Here is a 23,427-nt window from a genome sequence, read left to right as displayed (position 1 = left end):
ACCCAGCTGGAGTGCAGTGGCGCCCTCTTGGCTCACTGCAAGCTCCGCCCCCCGGGTTTACGTCATTTTCCTGCCTCAGCCTCGCGAGTAGCTGGGACTACAGGCGCCCGCCACCACGCCTGGTTTATTTTTTGTGTTTTTAGTAGAGACGGGGTTTCACCGTGGTCTTCATCTTCTGCCCTCAAGATCAGCCCGCCTCGGCCTCCCAAAGTGCTGGGATTACAGGCGTGAGCCACCGCGCCCGGCCGAAAATCAATTTTCAACAGATGTGAGTGCTCTCAAAATTCTCAATGTATGAGATATCTTTACAAGAATCATTACTTATTACAAATCCTGGCATAGTTCTGTTTCTTTTAAATGCAGCAGGGCGAAAATATGTTATCTTATCAGCTGCCTCCGGAACTCCGGAGGTATTGTTTTGTTTATGCAACATTCACTAGGACAGGGAGACCCTGAGGGAATGGGTGTTGGCAGGAATGAAAGTAAAGAAGGAACAGTTCTGCTTCTGCGAGCCAGGTGGAGAAGAGAGGGTTGGAAGTGAACACTACCAGAGAAGTAGTGTTGGAAGTGAGGTGGGTGTCAGAGATGCCAGAAAGGTTAAAGCCTGGAGTGCTACATGGCATAAATCTGTCCCTCCTTGGGACCCCCAAATCTCCAGTAGAAGTTTTGTTACACTTAATAGGCCTGATTTTTGTAGCTTTTGGGAGATAGGATAGAAGAGGGACCTTTGTTCTATATTTGGGATGACCCCAGGATGAAAATATAAAAATAGGCATGAGACACATGGCAGGGGTAAAAAATTCAACCTGAGGAAGAAAACCGTATCAGAAGAGATTATGAGAATTTAAGGCACACCTCCACCTTCTCCATTCCCAGGAATTTGAATATAATTAGGGAAGATGTTGAATTTCCACAATCCATGCATTTGAGTGTTTGAATTAATCTTATTTAGATTTTAAGTAGTGAGGAGACCAGGTGACATCATGATTACACAATAAAGTGTGATTCCGTCCATGATTGTGTTTGAAACTTCAGAAGAGGTCTTTTGCCCATGTTTTTAGTGGATTTTCTTTTTCATATTAACGTGTAGAAGTTCTTTATATGTATGAATACTAATTCTTGGTCATATTTTTCTACTATATGGCTCTTTATTGCTTTTATAGTATCTTTTGATGAGCAAAAGTTTGAAGTTTTAATGAAGTTGTGTTTATTAATATTTTTCTTTATAGTTGGAACTTTCAGGGTCTTAAGAAATCTTTCCCAGTTCTGAAATCATGAAGATAAACTGTCTTCAACAACTAAGTCTTAGTCTTGAATCCATTTAAAGTTAATGTCTATGTATGATACAAAGTGTGGATACAATTTTATTTTGTTTTACCTTTTTGCCATGGAAGTGATAATAATGAATATCTTTGTCATTAAGCTGCTTTATCTTAAAGTAAATGTTCTCAATGTTTTGCCATTAAGTGTGGCATTTATTTTAATGCTATTTTTATACATGTTCTTTTCAGGTTAGGAAATTTCTCTCTTGCCATTTTCTTGTTTGTCTCCTTGCTTGGATTTTTTATGGGTGATGCTGAATTTCATCAGCCCCCTTTTTTTTGTATCCATTGGGGTAATAACATAATTTTCCTTTTTTATTCTTTTAGAGTAGTAACTGATTTTAATACTTTATTATTATTAATTCAATCCTATGTTTCTGAAATAATTCCAGCTGGGTCTTGACATATATACACTTTTAAACAATGCTGTGCTCAATTTGTTGAATTTATGCTCATAAGTAAGTTTGATAAATACTGTTTTCTTTGTTTTTCCTTGGTATCACAGCTTGAGTGCGCCATCTCAAGCTTGAGAACTACATTCAAAATGTATTGAGGAGACTATTACTTTTCTATTCTCTGAAAACTTGTGTAGGATTGGAATTATCTGCTACAAAGCCATTTGGACCTAGTGTTCTCCTTTGGAGAAGATTTTTAACTGCTGATTTAATTGCTTTAATGGCTCTAAGACTACTAAACTTTTACCTGCTCTTTGAGTAAATTTTGGAATTTGTATTTTTAAAGGATATATCTATTTTTGACGACATTTTCAAGATATTTGACATTACTGTTGCCCCTAAAAACTTGTCGCCTTTTTAAAATCTCTGTAGCATGTACAGTAATGTCTCTTTTTTATTACAAGTACTTTTTATTTTGTGTCTTCTATTTGTCTTTCAATTGATCTAGCCAGAAGTCTTTCTGTTTTATTAATCTGTCCAAAGGCTTAATTTTTGGCATTGTTGATTCTCTCTATTGTATGTTTTCACTTCTCATTGTTATGATTTTATTTTTAATATTTCTTTCCTCTTATTTTCTTTGTTTTTGGTTTTCTGTTCTTTTTCTAAATTTCTGGGTTGCACACTAAACTTATTAATGTTGTATGTTTCTACTTCTCTAATGTAGGTATTTCATGATATATATTATACTCTATGCATCAATATATCTATGGCAAGTATTTTTTGTTGTGTTGTGTTGTGTGTGTGTTTCTTTCATTTTTGGTGTCTTTATTTATTTATTTATTTTGAGACGGAGTCTCACTCTGTTGCCCAGGCTGGAGTGCAGTGGCCTGATCTCGGCTCACTGCAAGCTCCACCTCCCGGGTTCACGCCATTCTCCTGCTTCAGCCTCGTGAGTAGCTAGGACTACAGGCACCCGCTACCACGCCCAGCTAATTTTTTGTAGTTTTAGTAGAGAGCGGGTTTCCCTGTGTTAGCCAGGATGGTCTCGATCTCCTGACCTTGTGATCCACCTGTCTGGGCCTCCCAAAGTGCTGGGATTACAGGCGTGAGCCACCGCGCCCGGCCGTCTTTTTTTTCCTTTTACTTTTTTCTCCTTTTACTTTTTTCTCCTCAACTTGTTTAGAAGCTATGTGTTCCGCGTCTATTCTTCTAGAAGTATCAAAACATTTACCTTCATCCTGAAAATTACAAGAACCTTAAAATGCTTTAACTTTGATCTTACTTCCTTTCTAATTTACATATGGTGGTACCTGATATTTTAATTCTGCTGATCTTTAAAGACAGAAATTAAATGCTACTATTTTATTCAATCAATATTGTTGAGATTTAATAAAAAATATAACGATATCTCTGCTTATGATCCCTTCTCATACTCAGACCTCCTCCCTGGTGTTATCTTTATTCTGCCTAAAATACATCCTCAGACTTTCCATTATTAAGGATTTGGGATGACAAAATGATTTTTCGTTTGTTTCTTTCTCAGTTTTTGTTACAGAGATTCAGTTTTACTTCATTTACTCAAAAGAAGGAAGTAGTTAAAAAGACAGGCTGTGGGACTGAGGGAGGGAGAAAAGTTAATTCTTCTTAAAAGGTAGAGAGTTTCTGTTTGGGATGATGAAAAAGTTGTGGAAATTGATAGGAGTAATGGTTGTACAATGTTGTGAATGCACTTAATGTCACTGAATTGTATACTTGAAAATGATTAGAATGGTAAGTTTTATGTTACTGTGTTTACACACAGACTCGCACACACACACACGCGTGCACGCACAGGTTCTGTGGGTGCATGTATAAATGTACCCGTATTCAAATCGCCCATCTCTTGCTAACAGTGATTTTCAGGCAAGTAAATTAACCCTGCTCTGCCTTTCTTCTCGTATCTGTCGAACGGAACTGTACATGAGGTAGACTGCCTACCTCAGGGTTTTTATGAGGACTCAATGAGGTGGTATATGTAAAATGATTAAAACAAGGCCAGTTTATATTCACTATTCAGTAAGCATTAGCTATTATTATTGTTCCTTGTTCCTTATATGCAGAGATCACTAGGCAGTGATAAGAAAGACAACACAGGCCTAGGGAGGCCATGGAATTCACTCCAAGCTTAAACCCAAGCTGAAAAACGTCTATGCTGCTTCCCCTGAAATCATGGCTGCATACCCAATGATCTCACACAATTCTGGCTTGTTCCCACTCACCTTTTCTGGGATGGGAACCTGTGACTTTAATTTCATCATTTAAAAACCAAGTTTCAGTTTAATAATTTAGTGTTTAAGATGGTTTATGAAACAAAAGTCATCATCCTGTGAGGGTAACTGTCGTACCATTTCATGTTAGTGTTAGATTACTTGAGTACTTGTCAGAGAACAAATCTTTGGCTACCTTTCAATTCTTGTAATAGTCTGAAGGTGCTTGTGAGTAGGATGATTTTTGGCTGTTTTACGTATTTGTTTGTAGTTCTGAACAAAGATATCTGTTTAACCTGGATATGAAGGCCTGGTCTATTTTCATTCTTTAAAATTGTTTTTTTTCCTTTCTTGTTTTGATGTCTTGAAAAAAATAAAATTAAAGATATCATTGTAGTTTATGAAGAAAAATAATAGGAAGTAACACAATATAAACATGTTTAATTTCTTAATCTGCAGATTTTATTGGGCATACAGTATATATTTTTGAATACGGTTAGGAAATTGCTAAAGATTTAATCAATATGAAAGAATTAATGTTATCTTCATTCTTGTAAGAGACATATTCAACTGCAGTCATTAAGATTGCTAACCTTATTTATCAGGCAGTCCAAGTATCTTTTAAAGGTACGTAGAATGTTTAGAATACTTATACATGCATAGACTGGAAAGAGTTTATATTGAAATTTACCCAATTGTTTGGTTTGGAAAAAAATGTAAACCTCTGTGATCACATTTGTAATATGAAAATTATTTCTTTGAAGACAGAAAGTATCTAACTGACTGAGAACTCATCAACAGAGAAAAAGCTTCTTTCAGGCACCCATGGGATATCAGAGCTCTGCAGCCCCTTGACGCTGGGGGTCCCTCACAGGCACAGCCACTTCAAAGGCTCCCTTTTTCCCAGCTGGCTCTCCACTTCCTGTGAATTCCGCTAGGAATATTTCACCAAGCTGGAAGATAAAAATACCTTTCAGGGTCAAAATCTCACAATCTTTAATAATAAGATGTTTTAATTGGCTTTTCTGCTTTTGTTTTTTAAACAGGGCAGCGTAGCCTAATAACTCAGAGCTAGCGTATCTTTTGGTGGTCAAATGTAAGAAATCCACGAATTCCAACTTTTTAATATTATAAATAGAGCAAGATCTGGTGGCCGTCGATTTTCGAACCAATTAAAGTTACGCCACAAAAAACTTAGTGATGACTACTGTACACTACTGGTTTTATGTAATATTTTAAGTGCAAATTAAATTAAATCTCTCTAGGAGATATTTCATATTCGTTGTTTGTTCGTAGTTTTTGTTTGTTTTGAGGCACATGAGACCTGGAAGAATAACTCACTTTAGAAATCAGCATCTTCAAAGATGAAGTATTGAATTTTAAATCCCCAAACTGATGAATCATAGGGCTGCAAGGGATCATGTTTTGTATTTTTATTGTTATTTTGCCTTTTAGAAGGATGTATGTTATGTAGTCAAATAAGGTTATAGTCCGTATTGAAAGTTTCTCCAAAGAAATAAATGTAATATACAGTTCACTTTTTCCAATAGTAGACAGAGCTATTTGCCCTACGGAAATAGAGAAATCTAAGTTAACAGTTTACTTTCGCCTCGCTTTTAAATGTAATGTCTTCTGTCTTTTATTGTTCAGAAGTTTGCTGTCAGTCTATTGTTGATCCCTTGTAAATAATCTGTCTTTTTTTTTTTTCTGGTTTCTTTAAATACCTTCTCTATGACTGTAACTCTACAGTTTCAATATTATCTATCTATCTATCTATCTATCTATCTATCTATCTATCTATCTATCTATACAGTTTCAATATTATTTGTCTGTCTCTCTCTCTCTCTCTCTCTCATGTACCTGTCTACCTATGTATCTATTTATCTATCATCCATCTATTATCTACCCACCCATCTATTAATCTTGAGAAGATCTTTTGCTTTTCGACTCATGAATGACAGCCTGAATACGTTATCAATTAGTAACATTCACAGCCATTATATTTTTGAGTAATATTTCTACATTCCCTCTGTTATCACTATCCAGAACTCCAAAGAGCTGTATATTTGAACATCTGATTTTGTTTTCTTTGATGCTTAAATTGTCTTTTATTTTCCTAATTCCTTATCTCTCTTTGATACATTTTAGGTATTTTCCTTATCTTTCAATTTGTCAATTGTGCCTTACATTTTGTTTTATCTCCTATGTCATCTGCCTATTAAGATTTAATTTCTATGATTATGTTTTTTACTCTTACAAGTTTGAATTGTTCTTTCTCAAAGCTAGCCAGTCTTTTTCCATTATGTCTTGTTCTTTTTAGAAGTTGATTTCTCTTTCAATAATTTTAAACATACTCATTTCCAAAGGGTTTATCAGAGTCTTTTATAATATGAAGTTTGTGGGATTCTAATCCTTTTGGCTGTCCCTGCTAATCATTGCTCATATGGAATATTTAAAAGTAACTTTAAACATATTTTTGGCATTGCAATTTTAGGGTACTTATAGGTATGTAGTGAGCTTAGGTGGAATTCGTGGCCCTCCAATGCAGATTTGCTTTTGCTTCTACCAGATACCCTACAAGCTATCAATGCTCGGAATAGTTTTGCTATTGTTGCTAATACCTTGGCTTGGGAGTTCCTAGACAAACTAGTAGAAGAATTCTGAACCCCGAACCCACACTAGGTGCTGGTCAGTTGTTTTTGATTTTCAGGGGAGATTCTCTTTTTTTTTTTTTCCTACCTAAGCCCATGGCAGAGACATAGCTTCCTTGTTATTTTGTATGTGAGTATATTTTTGCTTTAGTCTACTTGTCATCGATAGTGAAATATTTTGAGGTTCCAGATTTCGGTAGGGGTTTGAGTTCTAACTTCCTCCTCCTGTTTGGGCCCAAGGCCTCATTTCTTGTCACTTATGGTATTTAAACCCAGGCTGTAAGTTTATGGAAGCTGACCACATCTATCATCCACGGTAAGGACAGCTGCCAGTATATTCGCATACTACTTTAGTTTTTCAACTCTCTTTTGTTTCTGACTCCTGAGTACTTTCTGTTCTTGGACTTTCAACTGTGGATTTAGGTGAATTTTACCCAGCATTTCTGGGTGTTTGCATCTGGATCATTTTTAGTTTATCATTTTCCACCATCTTGTTAGAATATGTCATACAGCTAGTAAATGCTGCTCCCCTGAAAAGCCAGTTGATGCTTTAAAATGACCTCTTCCTAAGCAAAATGCCGTTTTTCTCCTTGGCTTCTCTTTGAAGTGAGTATAGTTATAGTTATAATGTGTTGAATTATTACCATATATTTATGCTTCAATTATATTATTTAATGCTCACATAAAAACCTGACAGGTTGGGTATATATGCATTTTATAAGTGAGGATATTGAGACTCAGAGAGGTTAAATGACTTGACCAAGGTCACATAGTAGAAGAATATCACAGGCACGATGTCAGTGGAGGTCTACTCAATGCAAAAACTTTGCTTATAAGCCTTTACAGGTTCAGTATCGCTTATCCCAAATGCTTGGGACCAGAAGTGTTTCAGATTTCAGGTTTTTTGGGGGTATTTTAGAATATGCACATATACATAATGAGAAATCTTGGCGATGGGACCCAAGTCTAAACACAAAATTTATTTGTGTTTCATATACATCTTATATACATAGCCTGAAGGTAATTTTACACAAGATTTGCAATAATTTTGTGCATGAAACAAAATTTTGACTGCAACCCATCATATGAGGTCAGGTATGAAATTTTCTGCTCGTGATGCTGTGTTTACCGAAAATAGTTTTGGGATTTTGGAACATTTTGGATTTCAGATTTTCAGACTAGGGATGTTCAACTTGTGTCTCTGTGGTCCACAGAGATAATTAGTTTCAAGAGATACTATTTGATATGAATTATCTGGTATGCTCCTTATAAAAAGTTTTATTGCCATTAATATTTGGCTTTAGAATATGCTATTTATATGTATATATTCACATGCACACATGGAATTTTTTAATTTAAATAATGATCCCTTCCCATTAATGTTTGACTTTAGAATGCATTTTATGATTTAACAAATTTTCTCCCTGCTTCCCAGCCAGACATTAAAATTAATCAGAGCCTATTTATCACTAATGAAAATTCACAGAGTGCCTTATAAATATATTCTTTCATTTAGCTATGTGACAAGGCAATGCTAGCAGTGATTGAATGGCAAAATTGTCTATAGGATAATGCCTACAGTTTTCAGCTTGTCCCATGAAACCTTTGTGAACTATTCCCGTCTTGTTACTACTCACCCTCCCAAACATTGTCCTATGCTTTTGAAGTAAGAGGTGAAGTAGGAAGTGACCCATGGAATGCTCCTTCTCATTCTAATTTAGTAACTGGATGGGTTGGGGCAGTTGCTAAGACAGAGAATGTTGGAGGTGAGGATCCGGTTTGGGGATTGGAGGAGAAAACAAATAAGCATTGAGTCTAATAAGTTTTAGCTCTGGTGGGACATCCAAGTGAAGATGTCTAGGAGGCAGTTTGGTTCTGGAAAAAAGGGAAGAGAACTTTGGCCTCCATCTTCCCAATTACAGTGAATTTTCTGGACAGCAGGGGCTGAATTTATATTTTACAATGCCCCAACACAGTGCCTTGCTCAACAGGTGCTCTCTGTCTAGCATCTGAGTCCTTGAAGTTATTTAGCTACATTATCTCCATGCATTTCCAGAACACCCTGTTTACCTAAGCCTTAGCCCTTTCCACACGACATGCCTCAGATACTATCACACTGTTTTGAAACCTGCTTAATTTGTGTTCTCCCCACTGGACTATAAGCTTTTGGAGAGCAGGGACAGCTCTCTTGTTTATTATCACAAATGGTACCTGGTGCTAAATACATACTCGTGGACTAAATGAGTAGGTGCTGACTAATTATAGTTCTAATTCAATACGAAAGCACAGCAGGTAAGGAAGGAAGCCAGGGAATTGTTATGTGGGAATGAATAGTAAAAAATGAGGGCATTCTCTTTGGGTTAGGTCAGAAGAAAAGTGCCATGAAAGATAAGCCTCATGAAATGTACTTGTTTGGAATTATTGCTTAGTTTTTAACTCGGAAATAAACTGGAGTAAGCTCACTTATTTCTGCTCTTATTATACTTTGGTGTTCTGTACACTCCAGTTCCTTATTCATTTTTCACAAGTTAGAAGGGTTATTTGGAATTATACAAAGAGGTCTTCCATTGCTATGAAAGGAATGTGTGTTGGTAACTTCCACTAACATTTATCAAAGTTTATATGTCCTTAACTCAATGTAAACAAAATGCCTCAAATTTCTGTCTCTTACAACCTTTGTTTATCATTAATAATTTTCCTATTTAAATGACACAAAAATGTACATGCTTTAAAACTATATTAGTTGTTTAAAAATGTCAAGAAAGGTAAAGTTTATGTAGTCTGCCACCTGCTTAATGCCTGTAAAATCATTCCTGCTGGAGATACTGAATTGTTTTCCATTATATTAACATTGCATGAATAAAAATCCAAGCCTTTTAAATCACAAGTTTCATAAGGTGTTGATTGGCCTGGAGCAGGATAAATTCAGACAAATATTTATGGTGCCAAGAGTTGTGTGTATAAATATTCTTCCTCGAAAATGTTTCCAGTGTACTGTTAAACTGCCAAGGTGATATAATTTAACAGGTAAAGCAGTGAATAGAGAGCCAGGGGTCACTGAGTTTGAATTCTTTCTTCATTCCTACTTTAATATTTGATCCTGAACCATTTGGACCTTACCAAAGTCAAATTTCTACTTTGTGAAATGAGGACAAATTAATCGTTCAGTTGCTGGGGCATGAGGATAGGGTCCGTGGTTAAAGAGACTTTAAAAATATACAATTACTATTAGAATGTAGATAGTCACAGCATTGCTTTAATAGTTCATTCAGGCTGGTATAACAAGGGCATTAAACCAAATCATGACTTAATCACCTCCCAGAGGCTCCACTTCTTAAGACCATCACCTTGGCAGTGAGGATTTCAACATATGAGTCTTGAGAAGACATAAACATCAGACCATAGCAATTGTCAGGTATGAGGGAATTGGTTTGCATTTATTAATAATCGTCACAAAGCATCATCAAATTAATTTGCAGTGACACTTGTTACTATTTACTGACTGCTTGCTGTTACTCAGACACTGCCCTAAGTGCTCTATGTACCCCATTTGCTCCTTGTAACAAGGAGTTAATAATACCTTTGAGGCAGGTATTATTCCAATATCAGTGAGAGTAATATTAAAGGAGATGAATGAGCTCAACATCACCCAGCTTGAAGATGGCAGAATCACATTCAAACCCACATGATTCTGAAGCCAGAAGTCTGCATTTTTATACTCCATGCTATGATGTCTCCATGCTTTGCAAATGAGGTATCTGAGGCTTAGAAAGGTCAAGCAGTTTGGTGAAGCTCACAAGCTAACATACTGGACTGAGATGAAAGCCCTGATGTGTCTGACAAGGGAGCTCTAGCTATTTCTAGTATTGCTTCTCTAATATTATTAATGTGCTTGATATCTTTTGCACCACTTTTCTCTCTTGGATTACCAAGATAATTAGAGTCAGTGTTCTGCTGAATGCCTTGACCTCCCTAATCTCAGAAGCCCAGTCTTGCTAATGAATTCTACTTTGGGGGATATGAAGGTAGATTATGCATCAAAGGTGGAATCAGTTGCATTTAAACCTTTCGGAATTCAGTTCCTTATTGTTTAAATGAGGGGTTAGGATGGCAGAATCTATGGGTTTTTACCTCTATTATAGTTTAGCGTCTTTGCAATGAACAAATGTGGTCCATCTACTGAGGCCCTGGTGCCTAACTTTGTAGATATACCAAAAATATTCATCAGCTTTAATGAAGTTGCATTAAATTCCTTGATTTTAAGACTAGGTAAAACAAAATTTCCACTCTATTTCATTGCTTTTTAAAATGGCAAATATGTTATTTTCTTTACCAGATGAAAGGAATTAAATATAGTGGCCAAACGATGTACTTAAATTGTTTATTACATCTTTGTTCGTTAGACAGAACATGTGAGATGGTGGCAGGATCAAACTACTTAGGTAGATCCATTTAGAATAATTCATTTGCTTAATTGAGATGAAGCTGCCAAACCAGTCGTGCTGTCTTGCTAAGACTGTTGAGCAGAACGTACACTGTGGAGAAGAACATTCACAGAGAGTGTAAAATGGTTAAACAGTAAAGCCCCAGGTAGTTGCAGACGTGGGATATATTGATTAGGGACATGAAAGTAGTGTCAGAGAGTCCAAGGATTTCAACATAAATGGGCGTATTTTTCATTCTGACTTCACACTGCTCTCTTAAGATAGTCGTAGAGCATGATTGCTTCTAACTTAATAGCATTTACACTAACACGATTTCACGTGGGTAGAGGAAGAATGGAAAGTTTCTTCAGCATTAAGTTCCATGTTTCTAGGAATGTCCAATGCCAGCAGCAGCAATAGTTACATCTGAGTTCCAGCCACTTGTTGCCACAATACAGGACCCTTCCAGTTGGTCCCGTGGTGTCGTTAGTAGGTCGAATAGTGCTGTCTAAATATGTGCATGCTCTGATCTTTGAAACCTGTGAATGTGCTACCATGCAGGGCAAAAGGGACTTAGCAGATGTCATTGTTTCCAGACCTTGAGATGGGGGAGATTATCTTAAGTTATCTTTGTGTGTCCAGTGCAATCATATGAATCTTTAAAAGCAAAAAATCTTTTCTGGTTTTTCTGCTGGCCAGAGAGATGTGATGAGAGGACTCAACCCATTGTCGCTGGCTTTGAAAATAGTTTAAAGAGGCCACAAACCAAGAAATGCAGGTGGCCCCTAGCAGATGGAAAAGGGAAGAAAACAGGATTTTATCCTCCCTAGAGTCTGCAGAAAGAAGTGCAGTTCCTTTGATTTTAGCCTGATGAAACTTGTGTTGTACTAATGATCTATAAAACTATAAAATCATAATAAACTTCTGTTTAAGTGGTTATATTTGTGGTAATTTGTTAGTGAAGCAATAGAAAACTAATACAGTGTCATTGTACATATTTCCTGAATCACAGCAATGACATTCAATAAGAACTACCTTTCGAAGGGTGTGTTAGGTATGATGTTAAGCTATGTGTGTGTGTGTGTGTATATAATTATCATGCAACAACCACCCCCTAAGAATCTATATTATTGTCTCCATTTCATAGATGCAAGAACTTACATAAGTTCTTTTTTTAAAGAACTTAAAGTAACTTACATAAATCACCTAAGTAACTTACATAAATCACATATCTAGTAAGTGATGCAATAGTTATTTGAAACCAGGTCAATCTGGAGTCAAAACCCATAGTGGGTCTACACTACCCTTCATATACAAAATGTTAGGATTATTTTTCTTTATCAGAAGGTATTTAAAAGCAATCACGTTCATGTAAAATAGACTTTGTTACGTCAGATCTTTAGTTACCTTAGTTGTCAAGTCATTTTCTCCAGAAGAGTGCCTGCTATATTATAGGCATTCAACATGTGGTAATAGAATGAATGATCAGTGCTGTTTAATAGACATGTGCGATATAGGTATATGTTATGTTTATTGTATTCTGTGTACATATTATATTACACCATACCTGTATATGTATAGGTATCAGCTTTTTTTTTTTCTTTGTAAAAACAGCAGAGAGATGTTACTTTTGCCACTGAAAAATCAGAGATTCTAATAGGTTTCTTCTACATCTATAACATTTGAAGTTATAATTACATATTATTTTTAAGAAGTTATTTAGGCCAGGGGTGGTGGCTCATGCCTGTGATCGCAGCACTTTGGGAGGCCGAGGCAGGCAGATCACTTGAGGTCAGGAGTTCGAGACCAGCTTGGCCAACACAGCGCAACCCTGTCTCTACTAAAAATGCAAAAAAAAAAAAAAAAAAAAAAAAATTAGCCAGACGTGGTAGTGCACGCCTGTATCCCAGCTATTCAGGTGACTGAGATACCAGAAACGCTCGAACCTGGGAGGCAGAGGTTGCACTGAGCTGAGATCGCAACAATGCCCTCCAGCCTGTGTGACAGAGCGAGGCTCTGTCTCAGATAAAAAGAAAAAAGAAAAAAAATGTGATTTGGAGGTCATGTATGGTTTATTTTCATAATTAGCATCAGTAATGAGAGTATATTTAATAAGGTAAAGAGACTAAAGTGGAGGGAATCTTTATGAATTTAGATGTTAATGTTATTTTTCATTAGAATATTTTTAAAAGATTACAAACAATGCAAGGGAAGTTAAATGACCTTTGCTTTTTCAGGCCAAGGATTTCATTTTCTTTTTAAAATTGCCGGTAAAATTAGAAAGGTAACAGCGTCTAATTCAACGATATTCATTTTATTTGAAAGTGTACACTAACAGCACAAACTTACCAATAGTGCAACCTGACTTACTGGTTAACTTTCATTGTATGTTAGTCCACCTTTAAATGATTACTACATGCCTTAAGGAAGAATCTTAATGCTACAGAAACTTCACTTTTATAAGGACATCAATTACAACTAAATTGGTAAAGAGGATTGTTAATTAAGAAGCAATTCTTCATATAACCTTTCTTAAAATAACCTTTCATTGTACATTTCCTTCCAACTATTTTGTAACAATTTCAGTGAAGACTCCTAAAGGAAAATAGGGATTCATTTTATTAATTAGAAAAGTAATTCCTATCATTTTACTAAAATGACAAATGTTAATATTTGACAACAAAATAATCATGAGAAATTGGGAATGCTATTTTGCATTTAGTAGAAATGTATTGATAGCTAGGAGCAGGATACTTAACCAGGCACTAAAGTAATTTTTAAAATACTTAGTTTTGTATCCTCTAACCTACGTCTCCTTATTTCTTCCCCCTCTCCCTCCCATCCCTGTTTTGTTCTTTCTCTTATGTTTGAATTTTTGTTTTAGAGTCTACATATGAGTGAGATCATGAAGTATTTGTCATCTGTCTGCATAATGTCCTTCAGCCTCATACATGTGGCAAATGGCAAGATCTTGTTCTTTTTTAGGGCTGAATAATATTCCATTTTATGTCTACCACAGTTTCTTTATCCATTCATTTGTTGACAGATACAGAGGTCATTTACATATCTTGGCTGTGTAGCTAATGCTGCAATGAACATGAGTATGCAGATATGTTTATGTGCTAGTGACTTTATTGCCTTTGGGTATATACCCAGAAGATGGATTGCTGGGTCATATGGTAGTTCTATTTCTAATTTCTTTAGAAATCTCCATACTGTTTTCCTTCATGGCTGTAGCAACCTAAATTCTCATCAATGGTAGACAGGAGTTCCCTTTTCTTTACATCCTTGCTGACATTTGATGTCTTTTGTCTTTTTGTCGTCAGCCATCCTAACGGGAGGTGAGATGGTATCTCATAGTGGTTTTGATTTGTGTTTCCCTTTTATTAATGCGAAGCATATTTTCTCATACCTGTTGGCCACTTTTATGTATTCTTTGTAGAAATATCTAGTCAGGTCTTTTTCCCGTTTTTTAACTGGGTTATTTGTTTTTTCACGATTGAGTTCTCTATAGTCTAGAGATCTAATGTGGTAACACAAAGACCATGGGCAGTAAATTTGTACTGTATGTGAGATTCATGCTAAAGTAGTAGATTATAGCTGCTATTGCCACCAACACACACATACACACAATATGTAACTGTGTGAGGTTATAGATATGTTAATTTGTTTCACCATAGTAACCTTTTCAGTATCTCTGTATCCCATAACATAATGTTGTAGACTTTAAATATAAACAATGAAACAAAAACTATGACCATTCCGCATTGAAAGCAGAAACTTTAACAAGTATTTGTACATCCACATTCATAGCCACATTCTTAATAATAGCCAAGAAAGAACTCATGTGTTTATCAATGTTTAAAAGGATAAACAAAATGTGGTGTGTGTGTATATGTAATTTTTATACACACACGCACACACACACACAAAATGGAATGCTATTCAGCCTTAAAAAGGAAGGGAATTCGGCGGGTGCGGTGGCTCAAGCCTATAATCCCAGCACTTTGGGAGGCCGAGACGGGCGGATCACGAGGTCAGGAGATCCAGACCATCCTGGCTAACACGGTGAAACCCTGTCTCTACTAAAAAATACAAAAAAACTAGCCAGGCGGGGTGGCGGGCGCCTGTAGTCCCAGCTACTCGGGAGGCTGAGGCAGGAGAATGGCGTGAACCTGGGAGGCGGAGCTTGCAGTGAGCTGAGATCCGGCCACTGCACTCCAGCCTGGGCAACAGAGCAAGACTCCGTCCCCCACTCCCCCCCCAAAAAAGGAAGGGGAATTCTGACATGTACTAAAACATGAATGAACTTTGAAGACATTATGCTAGCTGTCATAAATGAGTCATACATGGACAAATATTGTATGAGCCAACTTATATGAAGTAACTAAAGTAGTCAAATTCATAGAGATAGAAAAGAGAATGGTAGTTGTCAGTAGCTGGGAGGAGGGAGAATGAAGTTAGTGTTTAGTGGTTACAGAGTTTCAGTTTGGGAAGATGAAAACCTTCTGGAGATGAATGGTTACGATGTTGCTGAACAATGTGAATATGCTAATACCACAAAACTCTACACTTTCAAAGAGTTCAGATGGGATTTTGTACTATGTATACTTTACCAGAATAAAATACTTTTCAGTTATTCACAAAATCTTAGTTGTGAGATTAACATGCTGATTTATTGAAAGTCTGTAACAGTGTTATTAATATACATAAATTATATTTGTATATTTTAATAATATAGAATTACACATAACTTTTAAAATTATATATTTTATAATGTATTGGTGCCTAAATAATAAGCAATGTGAAATTCTTCACATTGAAGACCAAAGGTATGAAACGTGTGTTTTATATGACAACAGTCTGGATTGTGGCATATATCAAATATCTTGATTCGCCAATTCAAACATTTTGTAATGACTAAATAGTTACAGCCATGGAAGTAGGGGTGGATTTTGTCAGAAGAGTAAAAAATAGGGAACATTTCAGATGGTAATATTCATGGTAATTTGGAGAATTCAAATCAGAAGTCAATCATGGAACCCAATCAGATCCATGGAGTACCAGTACCCAGAGGGCAATCATCAAAATTGAAATGAGACTTGGGGCACAGGGAGAGAGATTTGAACCACATGAGTTCAGGAAGCACTTCCTCATACCAGTGGCCAAGAAGGAGTGGTTTAGAAGGAGACAAGAAGAGCAGAATTGAAGCCCATGAACAAGCAAATGTCTTGGCAACTAGTAGTTAATTACATTTGCTTTCGCCTCTTCCCCTCCTGAGGGACAATTACTTCTGTGCATTATCAGGGAATCCCCTTCCATGTGAGAGAGGAATTCTCATCACCTGCTTTGGGATGTTGCTTCCTAATTATCCTTTGCCATCTTTCTCCCTAGTCTGTCTTTACACCCTTCTCTTGATTATGATGAAGTCAAATTTATCCACAAAAATGCTTCCCTAAGCCTTCCTGCTAATTTTTATTTTAAAGTTATCTAGTTGATTCCTTTTTCAATCTTACAGATTTTTTAATTCCCTGAAAATAACCACATGCATTGAACTCAAAATGTCTTATAGTTTGTGTAACTCTTGGTTTGCATAAACCCTAAAATGAAGTAATGTGTACATTAATTATATGCTTTGCCATTTACTTGTGGTTTCTGTGAAAGCAAATGCCACTATTTTTAGTTCCTGGTCTTAAAATTACTCCTTCTCAAATGCTGTTAAACCTTAATGAATATCCAAATTCATATAAATTATTTAAGCTATAATTTCCTATACTAAACAGTCATTAGATTAACATACATCCTTAGAGCTCTTCCCAGCTGTACCAAATTAACTTTTTTTGAATACTTTTAGATTTGAAGCAATGCAGAAAGTATTGCTCTTCTAAGTTGTATTCTAAGGTTATAAACAGCAATTTGACTTAAAAATGCCATTTAGAATGTTTCCTCCAGTTAGTATTCATGCAGTAAAACCTCATGTTTTTCCCTAAGAATTACTGAATTTTAAAACATATCCTGATCTTTTCATTTACATACAAGTGAAGAAACTAAGATATAGAAAGTTTGGATGAAGTGCTCGGCATTTCAAAAGAAGTCTGTATATTGAACTGTTCTTTCCCTCCTTTCTTTCTTTTTCTTTTATTTTCTACTAAGAAAGCAAGTATGACAGAACCGTCTTAGTTTAGATAATAATTCTCACTTAGAAAAAAAATATAAACTAATTGAAAGATGAAAATCAAAACAGAAAACATTCATTTAAATCTTTATTTTTTAAAACTAACACATATTTAAAAACGTATAAATTCCAGTGTGTATCTACCAAGGTATTCCTGATTTTATTTTTCACTACACTCTTTTCCTGAGTGTTTTCATCCCTAGAAGACATACCCACATGGAGGAAGCATCTTCATGTTATTCCAACAAATGCATTTTCTTTTTCTTAAATGTCCCCTTTCTAGCCTCTAGATATAGGCTGTCTTTCTGTTTCTATCTCATATCTTTTAGAGATTCTTTTCACATACTTCGCTGTGCTAGTTATTAGTATTTCCTCTCTGACAGTTCTTTATTTCTCTTCCTTTGAAAGGGAACCCTGCTGCTGTCATTACTTTTTCTTCAGATTTCCTTCAGATCTCTCCTTTTGCCAGCTACCCAATTCCCAGTTTACAGGGAACCCGCTGATGGCAATATTTCTTTCCTTTTTTTTTTTTTGATTCAGAATACTCAGAATGCTGTTTGAAGAAGAATGATGATAGGTATATTGTATTTACAAATTACTGTCCATCTGGTGATTTCAATTTAATTTATGTGCATGAATTCATTAGTAGTCTCAATTTTCACACGATGTGTTGGAACAACTTGTGTTGTTTTTTCTCAGTGAGGAAACAAAGGACAAAAGGGAGACAAGATTAGGGACTAACATTGTCTATTAGCGTGATGTGGGCACAGTGTCCAATAGAATAGGGTTTGTCTTAGTCCATTTTGTGTTGCTGTAAAGGAATACCTGAGGCTGTGTAATTAATAAAGAGAAGAGATTTACTTGGCTCATGGTTCTGCAGGCTGTACAAGAAGCATGGCACCCACATCTGCTTTGCGGGAGGGCCTTAGGAAGCTTCCGTTCATGGGGGAGTGGAAGTAGGCATTATATGGTGAGACAGAAGCAAGAGAAGGAGAGAATGGTGTTAGACTCGTTTTAAGAGTCAGCTCTTGTCGGAACTTCGAGTGAGAACTCACTCAATCCTTTAAAAATGGCATCAAGTCACACATGAGGGATCCGTCCACACACCTCCTGCTAGGTCTCACCTTCAACACTGTGCATCAAATTTCAACATGAGATTTGGAGGGGAGAAATGCACCAACTATAACAGGGACTTTTTTTGGAAAATATAATAAACATATATTTCAAAAATTTGATAGATTTTGGTAATTTTAAGGAAATGATATTAAGTGAAGACAGATTACTAGGATTTTAATTTTATTCCAAGAAATTCTACTTTCAATTTTCCTTCCCCTACTAGCATTTCTAGGTGCAGACAAGGCATTTGTGGCATAGAAGATTACGCTCTTCTTCTTGCCATGTCTTAAGGTGGGTTTAATTTCATCTTTTTGGTTTATTATGTTGCCCTTCACATTTGCATCTCAGTCTTTTATCCCAAGTTGTGGCCTGATTATAATTATGATGGATACCAAAGAAATTTTAGGAGCTATCTTATGTTTCCTAAAAGCAGAACTTGGCATGGTGATTTTTGTGCAAATGGTCTATTGGAAGAGTACATGCAGGAGAAGGGAAGAGAGGGAAGCAAGGCAGGACAGGGAAGAAGCTCCCGAACAAAGCAAGATTTCAGCGGAAAACTCACTCCAGCTTCTCAGAGAGAGCCCACAACTCCTGAATTGCACCCACTTTGCAGTAGGGGTTTGACCCGTTGTACCGCCTTGTCAGCCATTTATCGTGGACTGCCTTGGGGGCAGAGTGTAATCTCTAAGGTAAGGCAGTTCTCTGAAGTAGGAGCAGCTCTGGGCCCTCAGTAACCTCACAGCCACTGGAGAACAGGTAATTTAGACTGGAAAAGAAGATTGGAATGTGTGTATGGTTGAACTTTGGCAGTGTAGCAGACCACCTAGAGGCTTGAAACTGCAGTGGCTGAGTTCATTTCAGATTTCTTCAGGTTGTTCCTGTGGTGGGGCAGCTGGACCATGCTGCAGGCCTCAGGAGGTTTCAGCTGATCTAAGCTGGGCTTGCCCCCATGTCTGGGGCCTTAGCTGGGATGGCTGGGGCAGTGGGCGTGGCTGGGGCCTCTCTTCACATAGTTCCTTATCTTCTATCATAGGGATCTGAAACTGTGACCCATGGGCCAAATCCAGTTTTTTTTGCTTGTTTTTGTAAATAAAGCTTTATTGGAGTACATTCTTTTATATCTTGCCTGTATCTGCTTTATCAGTAAAATGAAACAGTTAGGCTGCGACTGTGCAGACACCAAAGCTAATATATTTACCATCTGACTCTTTACAGAAAAGGTTTGCTGACCCCTGATTCATAAAGGTAGCTCAAGCTTGCTTGTGTGGTGGGAGGGTTCTCAGTGCAAGAGTGCAAGCTGCAAGGCTTCTTGAGGTCCAGGCTTGGGGCGTGCACAAGGTTACTTCTGTCACATTCTGTTGGTCAAAGGAAGTCACAAGGCCAATTCAGTGCCCCAGGAATGGAGAAATAGACTCCACCCATTGATGGGAAGAACTTTAAAAAAAAAAAAAAAAACGTGTGGCCATTGTTTGCTGTCTACCATGATGAGGCCCCAACAACATCCCCTACAGAATTCAGCCTTGTCCCTGTCCACTGCAGATGAAGACAGGGGACATACGTCAAATATCATACAACTTGTTAGGGGAAGAACTCAAACTAGAATCTCGGTCCCCTGATCAATATTCTGCTGCTGTCTGAACTCTGTCATGGTGACTTTACTATATCATTACCTGCAAGAAGCATCTCTTTTTGGCTATTGAATTGTTACTCCTCAGAATTTTAACAGAATTCTACAACACACCAAAGAAAAATGGAATCAAACTCATGCGGAAACCTGCTTCCCCACATCCTGGGTTCGATGTACAGTTACTCTTTGTCTCCTATTGTTTTCAAAGTCAGCTGCCTTCCCTGATACTCTTTATGAAATGTATCTCCATAGTTTTCAACTTGAATTTATTGGCAAATTCTATTCACCTTCATTTTTTTTTTTTTTTTTTTTTAACAAGTATCTGTTAAATAGTTAGAATAAACCTAACCCTACACTAGGTCATGGGAAATAAAAAGACATCAAAATGCAGTCTGAGACCTCAAAGAGCTTTATAATGAAAAGTAGTGGTTTCCAACCTGTGTATATTACAGACCCCTAAGGATGACAGAAATGAGAGTTGCACTTTCTGTAGACTGACTCAGGCTTCACAAATTACCTATATAATTACTTTTCAAAAAGATGTGTAGATACTTCTATGACTAATAAAACACAAGTGTATGAATGTATACTTGTTTGTCATGATGTTTGCCACTCAATATTGTTAAGAGTGGAAAACTCTTAATATTTTCAAGCATGAACCCTGAATGTCTCCACACACTGCAAGGCATATCCCACTACTGGTGAACCCATTTCTGTAGCCAGTAATACAGGCAACTAGTAGATAAAGGGATCATAGTCTGACTTCCCTCTAAATGCGTGCTACTTGGAGAGAAAAGGACTGACTATTATTTGCTACAGTGTTTGCTGCTTGCTCAAAAATAATGCTGGAGACCAGGTACGGTGGCTCAGGCTTATAATGCCAGGACTTTGGGAGGCCAAAGTGGGCAAATCACTTCAGCCCAGAAGTTCAGGACTAGCCTGGGCAACATAGTAAAACCCCATGTCTACAAAAAACACGCACAAATTAGCCAGGCATGGTGGCCTGCACATAGTCCCAGCTACTCAGGAAGCTAAGGTGGGAGGATTGCTTGAGCCTGAGAGGTTGAGGCTATAGTAAGCCATGATCATGCCACTGTCCTCCAACCTGGGCAACAGAGCAAGGCTTTCTCAAAAAAATAAAAAATATTAAAAAAAAAATGCTGAAATGTTGTGCCATATGATCCAGCAATCCCACCACTGGGTCTTTATCCAAAGGAAAATAAATCAGCATATCAAAGAAATATCTACAGTCTCATGTTTATTGCAGCACTGTACATAGTAGCAAAGATATAGAATTGGCTGGGCACAGTGGCTCACGCCTGTAATCCCAGCACTTTAGAAGGCTGAGGCGGGTGGATCATGAAGTCAGGAGTTTGAGACAAGCCTGGCCAACATAGTGAAACCGCATCTCTACCAAAAATACAAAAATTAGCCAGGTGTGGTGGTGCACGCCTGTAATCCCATCTGCTCGGGAGGCTGAGGCAGGAGAATGGCTTGAACCTGGGAGGCGGAGCTTGCAGTGAGCCGAGATCGCGCCACTGCATTCCAGCGTGGGTGACAGAACAAACAAACATAATAAAAAAAAGATATGGTTGATTCCATTAACAACAATGTATTTTATATTTGAAAGTAGCTAGAAGAGACGACTTGAATTGTTCCCAACATATAGGAATAAATACTTGAGGTGATGGATACCTCAAATACCATGACTTGTCCATTACATATTCTGTCATGTAAGAAAATGTCACACAAACCACATAAATGTCTCAAATATAATGTATGAATTAATAATCAAATTTAGAAAAAAAATAATGCTGAGCCCTAGGCCCTGCGTTTCTTATCTGTGAGCAAACTCAGTGGATGTGAAAGACCTATCTGGGCCCATAATACTGCTCTGGTAGTACTGGGTGCAAGGGCTATGAGCCTCAGTATCCTGATGTGCTTGCTGCTTATTTCGTTATGCCAGAGTCCTTTGTTTTTGGTCTAGGAGTCTCCTCCTTCTGCCAGCATTCATGAAACAGTAACAGGCTAACTTATTAGCTTGCAAGTAGTTAAAATCTCAGAGCCTTCAGTTCATGACAGACCTGGAAAGCTTCAAAATTTAATTTTTTTAGCATTAAAATGATCTCTAGTACTCCATGGGCTGGAAATCATTGGTCTGAGGTCTTAGATAAATAAAACACTATTAATTAAAAGATTTATATGAGCTAAAAAGAAAAAAGGAAGGCCATTGGAGAAGAGAGTGACCAAGAGCAAAGGTATGGTGTAGAGGAAGAGATCAAAAGTGTGGAGTAAGAGAAATGTGCCTACTTCCTTGGCTAAAGGAGAAGGGATTGAGTGAGAGAATTCTGAAAAGGTTGGCTGGGACCACACTTTGGAGCACACTGAGTGTCAGGCAACAGGGAACTCTTAAAGGTATTCTAGCAAGAAAATGACATAATTAGTTTTTATCTGGGAAAATTAAATTTTAGTAGGGAGAGACTGGACATGAGAGAGCAGTAAGGAAGGTTTTAAAAATGCTTTGGGCACAAGTTCTAAACTATTAGTATAAAAGGAATAAGAGGTGGACTGATGAAGATATTCCATGAAGAAAGATAAAATGGTTGGCTGGGTGCAGTGGCTCATGCCCGTAATACTAGCACTTTAGGAGGCCGAGGGAGGAGGATCACTTGAAGTCAGAAGTTCAAGACTAGCCTGGCCAACATGGCAAAATCTCTTATGTACTAAAAATACAAAAATTAGCCAGGTGTGGTGGTGCATGCCTGCACCAACTACTCAGGAGGCTGAGGCAGGAGAATTGTTTGAACCTGGGAGGTGGAGGTTGCAGTGAGCTGAGATTGCACTATTGTACTCCAGCCTGGGTAACAGAGTAGACTCTATCTCAAAAAAAGAGAGATAAGATGGTGTTCTAATGGATTGCCTTTTAAGGGATTGAGCAAGAAAGTCAGATAGGATTATGGTTTTAAAGTGGGAGACAGTGAAAACACTGAAAAACAAAAAACAAACAAAAAACATATAAACCTAGAGAGAGAGAACTCCAGGGAATTTCAGGTGTGGGTGAAGATAATGGGTTCACTTTTATTCCATTTTGATGGAGGTTGGCAATACAACCAACCTTCCTTCTTTCCTTTCTCCCTCCCTTACTCCATCCTTCTCTTTCTTCTTTCTTTCCATCCATCTGTTATTAAATATTTGGCTTTTTGCCAGTCATATGCTAAGACTTGGGAATAGAAATAAAAATGTTACAATCTAAGAGTATAAAAAGGTGGATTTAAAACTTCAGTATAAGGTGACGAGTTAAATAATAGAGATAATACATGCTATGAGTATAGAAAAGGAACAGCAAGCTCTGTCCAGGGGAATTGAGGAGACCATCCAAGTGGAAGTGATATTTGAGTTGGGAATGAAATGCTGGGTAGGAGCTTATCAGTGTGAAAAGGGATAAGAAGAGGACACTCCAAAGCTTGGGAA

General features: G+C 37.2%; 1 long non-coding RNA gene across 1 annotated transcript in view; it reads left to right on the top strand.

Moving 5' to 3' along the window:
- Window positions 1–492: 492 nt before the first annotated feature.
- Window positions 493–23,427, top strand: part of LOC105529065 — an 84,927-nt gene continuing 61,992 nt past the window's right edge. The window contains exons 1-2 of the long non-coding RNA XR_001004446.1: window positions 493–572; window positions 18,553–18,620. This is a non-coding gene — a long non-coding RNA (uncharacterized LOC105529065). The remainder of the gene's footprint in view (window positions 573–18,552; window positions 18,621–23,427) is intronic.

Source organism: Mandrillus leucophaeus, unplaced genomic scaffold, assembly GCF_000951045.1.
Source record: "Mandrillus leucophaeus isolate KB7577 unplaced genomic scaffold, Mleu.le_1.0 Scaffold746, whole genome shotgun sequence".
In the NCBI taxonomy this organism is placed as follows: domain Eukaryota; kingdom Metazoa; phylum Chordata; class Mammalia; order Primates; family Cercopithecidae; genus Mandrillus; species Mandrillus leucophaeus.
The sequence above is the reverse complement of the archived record's forward strand: the minus strand, read 5'-3'. Positions and strand labels throughout refer to the sequence as shown.